Here is a 10,778-nt window from a genome sequence, read left to right as displayed (position 1 = left end):
ATCTCTGAATTTTAATCCTACTTTAGGTATTCATTAGCAAGGAGATCCTAAGCAAAGAATTAGCCTCAGCTTCCTTAACTGTAAGATAGAGGACATTTTTCACAGTGTTATTTTTGGTCAAAGGAGAAAACAATAAAAACCAGATTTTAATTATAGTAATCCTTAAGTAAAAATAAGGAAATCCTACGACCACAAATCTTCATCATTGATTCCCTCAGACTATGAATGTATATATGTGTATATATTTATAATTTTTCATAATTTTTTTTGTGGTTACAAGCAAGATAGTCTGATAAGTTTTCCTATTCTCAAGTCCAGCTGACCAGTAGCACCCACATTGTTTTTATAAAAACAAAAATTGGAAAAATAAATACATCAAAGGAAACGAAGACTTCAGATTTAATATATCTCTTGTTTTTTTCTGATTACAGTATTTTTCCTCTTGGCCCTATGTTATCCATCTACTCCAGCTAGGAAGGTTACAAAAGAGACACTACACTATTCAACATCATAGCTTTCTTCTTTTCAAAATGCTGGGAAGTGTGTGCTCTGAACTAATGGAATGAATATTTTGACCCAGCTTTGTCACCTCCAGAAGAAAACTCGGAAGTAGTTAAATTTAAAATAAGTCAAGAAGGAAATGTTCTCTGACTTCATGGTCCCGTTTTCCTGAGTCTCGCGTCCCCACTTTCCCACTGTTTCTAGGAGGACTGCTCTCAATTCAGTTTAGAATTCTCCAGTAAAAACAAATTGGAAACAACGGTGTTGCTACCAAGGGATTTCTGAGACTGCTGTAGGGAAAATCCTTCCATTTTCTTCCCGGAGTTCTTCACGGAGACAGTTTCTTCGCGGAGAGTTTAGCTTCTCTCTTTAGAATGGTTTTTTTTTTTTTTTTTTTAGCTGCAGACTCCCTTACTGCAAGCCAGCTTGACTAATAGAGTGGAGTGGTGGGATGGGTAAGGCTTCCCTACAACTTAGTCTTTTTGGTATTCCCACGCTTTTCTCCTTCACTCCCTTCTCTTAGACCCATATCTTTCTAATTCTAGACTTCTGCAAAGTAACTTAGACTGGTCATCTTCGCTACTCATCAATATGAACCAAAAATGGGATTGGATTGTGAAGATGGATTAGAGAGTTTGGGACAAAGTAGGGGAAAATTAGAGTTCATTGTTCTCTATTTAAGACAGTCATATTTATCTTATTCTATATTTTATTATTTATATTATATACTTATTATTTATATCTTATCATTTATTTCATTCTATACTGAAAGGGATAGCTATGAAAGTTGCATCTTGGCTTTTTTTCCCCCATGGGTGAGAAGAAAGAAGACTGGTAGAGGATTCCTTAACAGCGAGAAATAACGGGATATTACCTGTAAAATGAAGAACTGACCATTCAAAGAAGCGTATCTGAAGAGTCAAGTCTCAACTTTGATTCTAGTCGGATTTACAAACCCATATTCTACTATAGTCTTTCGAATTTATTGGCATGTTCAATGGAAGGACTATCAACAAACAATTCTTCTCCTCTGTGAACCTGTTGGGGAGAAATAGAAGAGGGAAAATTTTAAATCTTGAAGAGCCTGGTTGAAGCAAACAAGATGGACTTCTTTCTAGCCCATAGCGAAATGAATGACCTGCGAGTATTTTTTTTCCCCTTCTTTTGTTTAAGCTTTCTTAATTTTAGCTTTTCTAAATTTCATTTGAAGGAAGGTTTGATTTCAAGAAGAGAAGAGGAAAAGGAAAAGTGGGGGTAAATGAAATATCTGTACCTTGGAATTCCATACAGTCCTCTGCGGTTCTTCTTTCGTACCAGATAGAGCCTTCAACTGCTCTCTACTCCTCACGTACATCTTTCCATCCCTTATCTGTTGCTAACTGCAACCTGGCCATCGTCTAAAGAGCACTTCCAACATTTAATCTTTCTATCCTCGGTCAGATGTCCTTATTTTACTATACCAACTTTATCTTTTTCTTTTTCTTTCTTTTTTTCTTTTTTTGAAACAGCAGGGGATCTGTGATGTATCGAAATTGGGGGAATCCCTTCTAGTTTTTAAAGGGAAAAAAGAGAGAAAACTAGCATGTTTCTGCGTGCATGCTCTTGCATTCCTCTTCTCTTTCAATCCCAGTTTCCGCTCCTTTGTTCCTTTTTTTGAGTCTGATACCCTGCGTTACCCTGGTGGAGCAACATTACTTTGCCGAAGGGCAGTAGTAGTAATAATAATTTCTTTCCTAAGGAATTGAAAAGAAACGACAATGGGAGTACATGTTTATTTTACCCTCTCTGCCCTATCCGCTAATACTTTCATGCCACTCTTCTAAGGATTTAGAGATTAGAATTTGGCACTTTTAACATTCCCAGCATAAGGGTGGAGGGGAGGAAGGAGGGACGCAAACTAAAAAAGGGCTAATGCAGTTGAGATTTGATTTTACTCCTCCCATTTCCACCACTTGGTCACTTGCTTCACCTCCTTTACTGCAGAGAAGACAACTTCTGGGACTGAGCTGGGGCTCTTAATTGTAGCACGCTAGTCTGCAAAACCGCCTTCATGCTGCAGAGAGGAACACAGCTCTTCTGGCTCAGCCCGCTAAAGCTGCAGCTACTTGAGTGCGCCACAGGGAGGAGGATGGCTCGGACATCCAGCATAGACGAAGAAACTAAAAGGAGCATCATACAGCAAGCTTTCTTCTTTACCAAGGGCTGGGGAAGCTCAGCTTTAGACACCTATTCGCTTTAAGAACCGGAGAAAGCAGGAGAGGCGTTGTGCGTAGGCTGAGTGTGGGAAGGTGGAGAATTGGTGCAGACAAATCGGAGGTTTGGGCGAATTTTTTTTTCCCTTCCTTTCTTGGTGCTTGTGAATGGCTTCTCTCTAGATAGATCACTGGAGATCTTTCTGAGAATTTGAGGTTATGAACGCAACCCACTTATTTTGAAAAGGTCAGTTATATCAGGAAAAAAAAATGAAAGTACAATTGCATCGGGGTTGAGCAGACGAGAAAAATCTTTTGGAAGCATACAAAAGAAAAGAAATCTTAAGACATTAATCTTCCCTTTGCCTGACCTTCAGTTTTCCCAAAGTAGCTGTGTGTATGTACATATCTATAGATATTGTTGATTAGCCTGATCCATAACAAGTACTTTAAATCGACTATTCGGACAGATGCTTGGATTATGGGGAAAATCAGACAATGTCTAGATTCTTTTGGCGTCACAGACTCTAGCATCTTCTGCGGAGCTATGTGTGTGTGAACTGACACCTTTATACCGAGGATGGAAAGAATACAATACAGATATATTTTAAGACGAATCGAGGATCTTTTGACCCAGTTTGTTTCCTACGTTATTTACTTACACGGTTTTATTTAGAAAGACGTACATTGTTTTTCACAAAATTTGCTGCCAAAAATTCAGCCATTTTAAACTGGAGGTCTTGAATATTGCATTCAAAACTGCTTTTATAAACGTTTATACACAATTATCTTTTCCTTCTCCCGCCCCCCAAATGTCCCTGGCTCTAGGATTTCATGGATTTGGAAAACGTGAACAAAATGTTATGTATTCCAGAAGCTTGATTCTGCTGTGGTTCTGTATGTGCACGGAAGAGGATTGTGCAGGAGAGCAGCAGTGCTTCCTCCCTCCTCTATGCAGTTCTGTGCTTCGTGAGCGCGCGTATGTGTATGAGTGTATGTGAGAGTGTGTGCGCGCGCTCATGTGTATGTGTATGTGCATGTTAGTGAGTGTGTGCGTGCGTGCTTGTGTGTGAGTGTGCTTGTGCAGCCGCCCTTCTTGGCCTGCTCCCTAGACGCTGAACCGCTCCTTTCTTTGGGGCTATCTGTTCGGATTACTACCTAACTAACCTGAAGGCAGCAAAGGCGGCAGCAGGCGGCTGCTGCAGCTGCGGGCGTCGGCGGCAGCGACAGCTGCAGTCCTTTCCCTTCCTTAGGATGCGGATGTTGAGCTATGGCAAAGGACAGAGGATTGACCAGCAATACCCGAGGAAAACGCTGAAAACCACCTGGAACCACCTTGCTGTTATTGTACCCAAGGAGAGAAAGTATTATTACGATCCTCTTTCCCCCCTAGAGGCACCAGGTAATAAGAAAACCACTACCTTTACCATTTTCCCTTATGATTTTGTTTCCAATGTCTTATCTGCATTGCAGGTTACTTTATTAATGTTTTGGGATTTAAAAGGAATGGTTGGAATGTTCAAGAGACTGATTTATTATATACCACTACAATATTTCTGTAACATGGAAAATTAATCTATACATGAACACAACCTATCTGCGAAACCAAAGGGAAGATGGTTAAGCTCCACCCTAAATGCTGTTTTAGAGAACTAAGCATTTTGAATCTGCAAAAGATTAAAACAGGGTGCTTTAATTCAGAGTAAGCTAATTAGATTATGATTGTCATGATCAGTTTGTTAATAAAAATACATAGATGAGAACAGCATCAATGAAATGTTTGATATCTGCCCTATTTCTGCCAATAACCCTTTGAGGTATGTGTGTCTTTTGGTGTGTGTGTGTGCGTGTGTTGAAGAGCTCGACAAGATCTATTAGTTGAAAATTATTACCTGAACATTTTGATTGAAGTTGAATTTTGGTGCAACTTAGTTTTTTTATGGAAAGATGCTGGAATTTAAAAAACAGGATTTGTTTATATGGTAAAGAGAATTTATGTTCTGAAAGAGGCATATATTTTTACATGAGGATTTAGTCTATTCCTTACTCTTAAATAGTATTAGATTAATAGATCTGTTAATGGACAAAAACTGTGTTTTTAAATTTTGATTACTCAATCTACGTAATCATTTTCATGGAGCATGTAGGTTTTGCTGACATGTTGTCTAGGATTGGCAGAGGTGGATTGATTATTTGTTAATTTCCAAAAATTCTTTCTCTTCCCCCCCCCCCCATATTTGTCTTCATGCCCCTCCATTCTCTTTTTTCCCCCCTTCCCCCACCCTCCCAGGCAGGCTCCACCTGAAAATCTCACCAGCTTCTTTTGGGCAATAGGATTACCAAAATAAAGCACTTCAAAAGTAGCCTCATCAATGTTTTATTCTGTAGTAAAGACGATCATCTAAATAATTCAGCAGAGTAAAATTCATTTGTCTCTATCTCCAAGCTGGCTGACTAACCAAAGCAAAACGGGCCAGGCCTGTTCAAACCTCTTTGCTGTGGATAGAGCTGTGACTTGAACTGCTCCTCTGGTTTTCCTTTTGTTAAAGCTTCTGCTCAAGTATAGTGATGGCAACTTATATTCAGCTAGCTTGCGGTTTTTTTTTTTTTTTAAGATAAATCCATACCATGGCATTTATAGACTATGGAATGGTTGTTGCTTTTAGTGCTGCTGTGGATCCTGTTTCTACTGAGCTGATGCTGTAGTTCTCATAGATTGGTGGTGCTACAGTGCTATTTATGCAATTTTCCATGGGGATAGGGTTTTGTGGCTACCTTAATGATTCTGACAACTTCCTAAAGCTGGAGAAAATAGCAGGTACACTGACAAACTGCAAGGCAGATCATGGCTAACATGGCAAATCCAAGAAAAGAAGGAAAGGAACAGACTCCTTCTTGCAGCTATGGCTTTATTATTCTCTAAGAAGTATTCAGGCTACAGTTACTGTTTTTGACCCTCTGTCTTCCTCCTCTCTTCTTTTCAACATGAATATTTAAGAATTTGGAACAAAAAATGGGTCACATTTCTTCCTGATCCTTAATTACTAGAATTTTTAAGACTCAAAATCTGAAGAAGAGATGATATTGCTAGATTTCTACTATTTCTTTCTTGTTTTCTTTTTGAGTTGCTCATTATTTATATTTTTATAATTTCTGATCAGCTGGAATAAATACATTGTCTTTCCTTGCTATATTCTAATAAACAGAAATGGTGACAAGTCCTAAAATAAGGTTTGATTTTGAATTTCTTCTCTAAGTGCCTTAAAAGGCTAACTGGTAGAAGAAACCTAAAGTGATTTTCTTCAAAAGAAAAGCAGGATTTTCTGGTTCCCTTTCTGGAGGGCAAGGTGGAAAGAAAAGTGGGGTAGTAGCAAGAAATTTCATAGGATTTTTGAGTTAGAATAAGTCTTAGAGGGTCATCTGGCCCAATCTTCTTATTTTGCAGAAGAGCAAAGTGTGGCCCAGAGTTCCCAAGGTCATAAATAGAAAAGCTGCAATTTTACTGCAATTAAAAAAAAACAAAACAAAAACACCAACTAATTTTACTGCATCTCTGACTCCATGAGCAATATTATTTCTTCTATATTATGCTTTGTAACACAGCAAATCAGAATATATCTATAACCTCCAAATTTGTCACCACAGATAATAGAAACAGACAGAACAAATTTTATATCCTAAACTGACTAGTCCATCTGAAAAGCAGGGTGAAGAAAAACATATATGCTATCTTTGCCAAAGTTTCTCTATAGTATGTCTAAAGAAAAAGGTATTCTTGTTAATATGCAAATTTGGAACATAGTTTTATGATTCACCTTCCTTTTACCTTCTAAGCAATTTTAACATATCATAATTATATTCTTCAAATTATTTTTTTCATTGTAATTTCCACCTGACCATTTTGATGTTGTCCAGAGACTGAAGACATTGAATTTAACTCCTTGAACTTGAATTTAAATCTTATTAACAACTTGGGCTGTGATAACCTTTCAACTTATCTTGTCCAAATCCAAATCTTCATTAAACTTCCCTGCTATCTCTATATCATGCCACAGAATGCATGTATTTAAAAAAATTTTTATTAAACTTTTTATTTTTCAAAACATATGTATATACAATTCTTCAACATTAGCCCCTACAAAACCCTGTATTTCAATTCCCCCACTTCCCCTATGCTCTCCCCTACTGACAAGTAGTGCAATATATATATTAAAAATGGTAGAAACATGTTAAATGTAATATATATATACATATTTATACAATTATCATGCCACACAAGACAGAAAGAGAAGCAAAATAAAATGCAAGCAAACAACCACAAAAAGAGTGAAAATGCTATATTGTGAACCACACGCAGTTCCCACAGTCCTCTCTCTGGGTGTAGATGTTTCTCTTTATCACTGAAGAAACGAAACTGCTTTGAATCATCTCATTGTTGAAGAGAGCCATGTCCATCAGAATTGATCATTGTATAGTCTTGTTGTTGCCATGTATAATGAATCTCCTGGTTCTGCTCATTTTACTTGGCATCAGTTCATATAAATCTCTCTGACCTTTCTAAAATCATCATGCTGGTTGTTTCTTACAGAATAATAATATTCCATAACATTCATACATCATAGTTTATTCAGCCATTCTCCAATTGATGGACAGCCACTCAGTTTCCAGTTTCTTGACACTACAAAAAGGGCTGCTACAAACATTTTTGCTCATGTGGGTCCCTTTCCCTCCTTTAAGATATCTTTGAGATATAAGCCCAATAGAAACACAGTAGAAACAAATGTGGATGCACATTTTGATAGCCTTTTGGGCATAGTTCCAAATTGCTCTCCAGAATTGTTGGATCATTTCACAATTCCACCAATAATGTAATCCCAGTTTTCCCACACCCTCTCTAATATTCATCATTATCTTTTCCTGTCATCTTAGCTAATCTGACAGGTGTGTAGTGGTACCTCAGAGTTGTCTTAATTTGCATTTCTCTGATGAATAGTGATTTAGAGCATGTTTTTATATGACTAGAAATGGTTTTAATTTCTTCATCTGAAAATTTCCTGTTCATATCCTTTGAGTATTTATCAATTAAAGAATGGCTTAAATTCTTATAAATTTGAGTCAATTTTCTATATATTTTAGAAATGAGGCCTTATCAGAACTTTTGAATGTAAAAATGTTCTCTTCTAATCTTGTCTGCATTAGTTTTGTTTGTACAAAACTTTTTAAAACTTATTATAATCAAAATTATCTATTTTGTGTTCAATAATGAATTCCAGTTCTTATTTGGTCAAAAATTCCTTCTCCACAGATCAATCAGCCAATACACTCAATAAAGTATACTTAATAAAAAGTACACATGGGGGCAGTGAGGTGGCATGAATGGATAGAGTACCAGCTCTGAAGTCTTGAGTTCAAATCAGACCTCAGACACTTAACACTTTCTAGCTGTGTGACCCTGTGCAAGGCACTTAACCTCAATTGCCTCAGCCAAAAAAAAAAAAAGTACACATGCAGTTGAATGCTTTGAGATTATAAACCAACATTTAACATATATAATTTTAATTAACTTATTTTATTATAAATAATAGCTGACATTTTTATAGAGCTTCAAGGGTTCCAAAATGATTTACATAAATTTTTTTTTACTCATTTAGATAAAAAATTTTGTATATGTCATCTTGGAATTAGAAAAACCTAAGTTTAAGCTCTGCTTCTAGCATACACTCACAATATGACCTAAGGAAAATTATTTAGCCTCTCAATGTTTTCGTAACTTCCTGAATTATATTATACAGAAATTATGCATTTACATTAATAGAGAGGAAAATCTATCATCTGGACATTCTTTAAACAAATGAAATCCTTACTCCTTGATTCTTACAACAACTTATTAGGTTAATACTATAGACATACTTTGGAGAAATTGCACGTTGGGTTCCTGTCCACTTCCATAAAGTAAATATAGCATTAAAGTGAATCACATGAAGTTTTTTGTTTGCCAATGCATATAGAAAGAATGTTCACACTGTAGTTTACACTGTAGTCGAGTGTAATAATATGTCTAAAAAGAATGAACTTGCCTAAATTTAAAAATACTTTGTTGTTAACGATATTGTATGAGGATGTATTCTGATGGAAGTGGATTTCTCTGACAAAGAGACTTAACTGAGTTTCATTGGAGAAATGATGGACAGAAACAGCTACACCCAAAGAAGGAATACTGGGAAATGAATGTGAACTATTTGCATTTTTGATTTTCTTCCCGAGTTATTTTTACCTTCTGAATCCAATTCTCCCTGTGCAGCGGGAGAACTGTTCGGTTCTGCAAATATGTATTGTATCTAGGATATACTGCAACATATTTAACATATATAGGACTGCTTGCCATCTTGGGGGGGGGAGGAGGAAGGGAGGGGAAAAAACGAAACATAAGTGATTGCAAGGGATAATGTCGTGTAAAAATTATCCTGGCATGGATTCTGTCAATACAAAGTTATTATTAAATAAAATAAAATTAAAAAAAATACTTTGTTGTTAAAAAATGTTAACCATCATCTGAAGTTTTTAATCTTTTAAAAAGATTGCTGATGGAAAGTCTTGCCTTGATATAGATGGTTGCTAAGTGATTAGGGTAGTACATGATGAAGATGTGGCAATTTCTTAGTTCTCTCTGTAAATGCAGAAGGTGTTTTTCATATAAAATTTATCGGAATTGTCTTGGATCACTGAATTGTTGTGAAGAACCAAATCTATCATAGTTGATAATATAATCTTGTTGGTATGTTTTCTTGGTTCTGCTTACTTCACTTAGCATCAGTTTATGTATATCTTTCCAGGATTTTCTAAGATCAGCCTGTTCATTTTTTTATACAGAATCATAATATCCCACTATTTTCATATTTCATAATTTAATTAGCCATTCCTCAGTTTATGGGAATCCACTCATTTTCCAATTCTTTGTTACCACAAAAAGAGCTGATTCAAATATTTTTGCACATGTGGATATTTTCTCATTTTTTTATGATTTCTTTGGGATATAGTAGTGGTACTGCTGGATCAAAGGCTTTTCATAGTTTTACAATCCTTTGGGCATAGTTCCAAATTATGCTCCAGAATTTTTGGATTAGTTCACAACTTCATCAACAATGACATTTTCTTAAAATAAGACAACAGTGAGATTTGCTCCATCTATAGACACTTCCATTTTATTTAAACACAAAGTTCATTGTAGGGTTATTAACTGACCTAATTTCAATGTTGTCATGTTTCAGAAAATAGAAAGACTAGAATAGATAAACTCTTAGTAAATCTGATTAAAAAAAGGAAAGAGGAAAATCAAATTGTTAGTCTTAAAAATGAAAAGGGAGAACTCGCCACTAATGAAGAGGAAATTAGAGCAATAATTAGGAGATACTTTACCCAACTTTATGCCAATAAATTCGATAACTTAAATGAAATGGAAGAATACCTTCAAAAATACAGTTTGCCCATATAACAGAGGAAGAAGTAAATTGGTTAAACAGTCCCATCTTAGAAAAAGAAATAGAAAAAGCTATTAATCAACTCCCTAAGAAAAAATCCCAAGGACCAGATGGATTTGCATGTGAATTCTACCAAACATTTAAAGAACAATTAACTCCAATGCTATATAAACTATTTGAAAAAAATAGGGATTGAAGGAGTCCTACCAAATTTCTTTTATGACACAGACATGGTACTGATACCTAAACCAGGTAGGTTGAAAACAGAGAAAGAAAATTATAGACCAGTCTCCCTAATGAATATTGATGATAAAATCTTAAATAAATTATTAGCAAAAAGATTACAGAAAATCATCCCCAGGATAATACACTGACCAAGTAGGATTTATACCAAGAATGCAGGGCTGGTTCAATATTAGGAAAACTATTAGCATAATTGACTATATCAATAACCAAATTAACAAAAACCATATGATCATATCAATAGATGCAGAAAAAGCATTTGATAAAATCCAACATCCATTCCTAATAAAAACACTTTAGAATATAGGAATAAATGGACTTTTCCTTAAAATAGTCAGGAGCATATATTTAAAACTGTCAGTAA

At 35.7% G+C, this 10,778-nt stretch overlaps 1 protein-coding gene across 11 annotated transcripts in view; it reads left to right on the top strand.

The window, feature by feature from the left end:
• Positions 1 to 1,817: 1,817 nt before the first annotated feature.
• LRFN5 (leucine rich repeat and fibronectin type III domain containing 5) overlaps positions 1,818 to 10,778 on the top strand; it is a 357,934-nt gene continuing 348,973 nt past the window's right edge. For 4 of the 11 annotated variants that reach the window (XM_051978006.1, XM_051978003.1, XM_051978004.1 and 1 more), the window contains exon 1: positions 1,822 to 4,095. The gene's annotated coding sequence lies outside the window, so the exon portion shown is untranslated. Of the gene's footprint in view, positions 4,096 to 10,778 lie in introns of all 11 variants that reach the window. The other 7 variants (XM_051978012.1, XM_051978010.1, XR_007950700.1 and 4 more) reach the window with 6 other exon arrangements.

Source organism: Antechinus flavipes, chromosome 2 (assembly GCF_016432865.1).
Source record: "Antechinus flavipes isolate AdamAnt ecotype Samford, QLD, Australia chromosome 2, AdamAnt_v2, whole genome shotgun sequence".
In the NCBI taxonomy this organism is placed as follows: Eukaryota; Metazoa; Chordata; class Mammalia; order Dasyuromorphia; family Dasyuridae; genus Antechinus; species Antechinus flavipes.
Note: the sequence above shows the minus strand (reverse complement) of the source record. Positions and strands in the feature narration are given on the sequence as shown.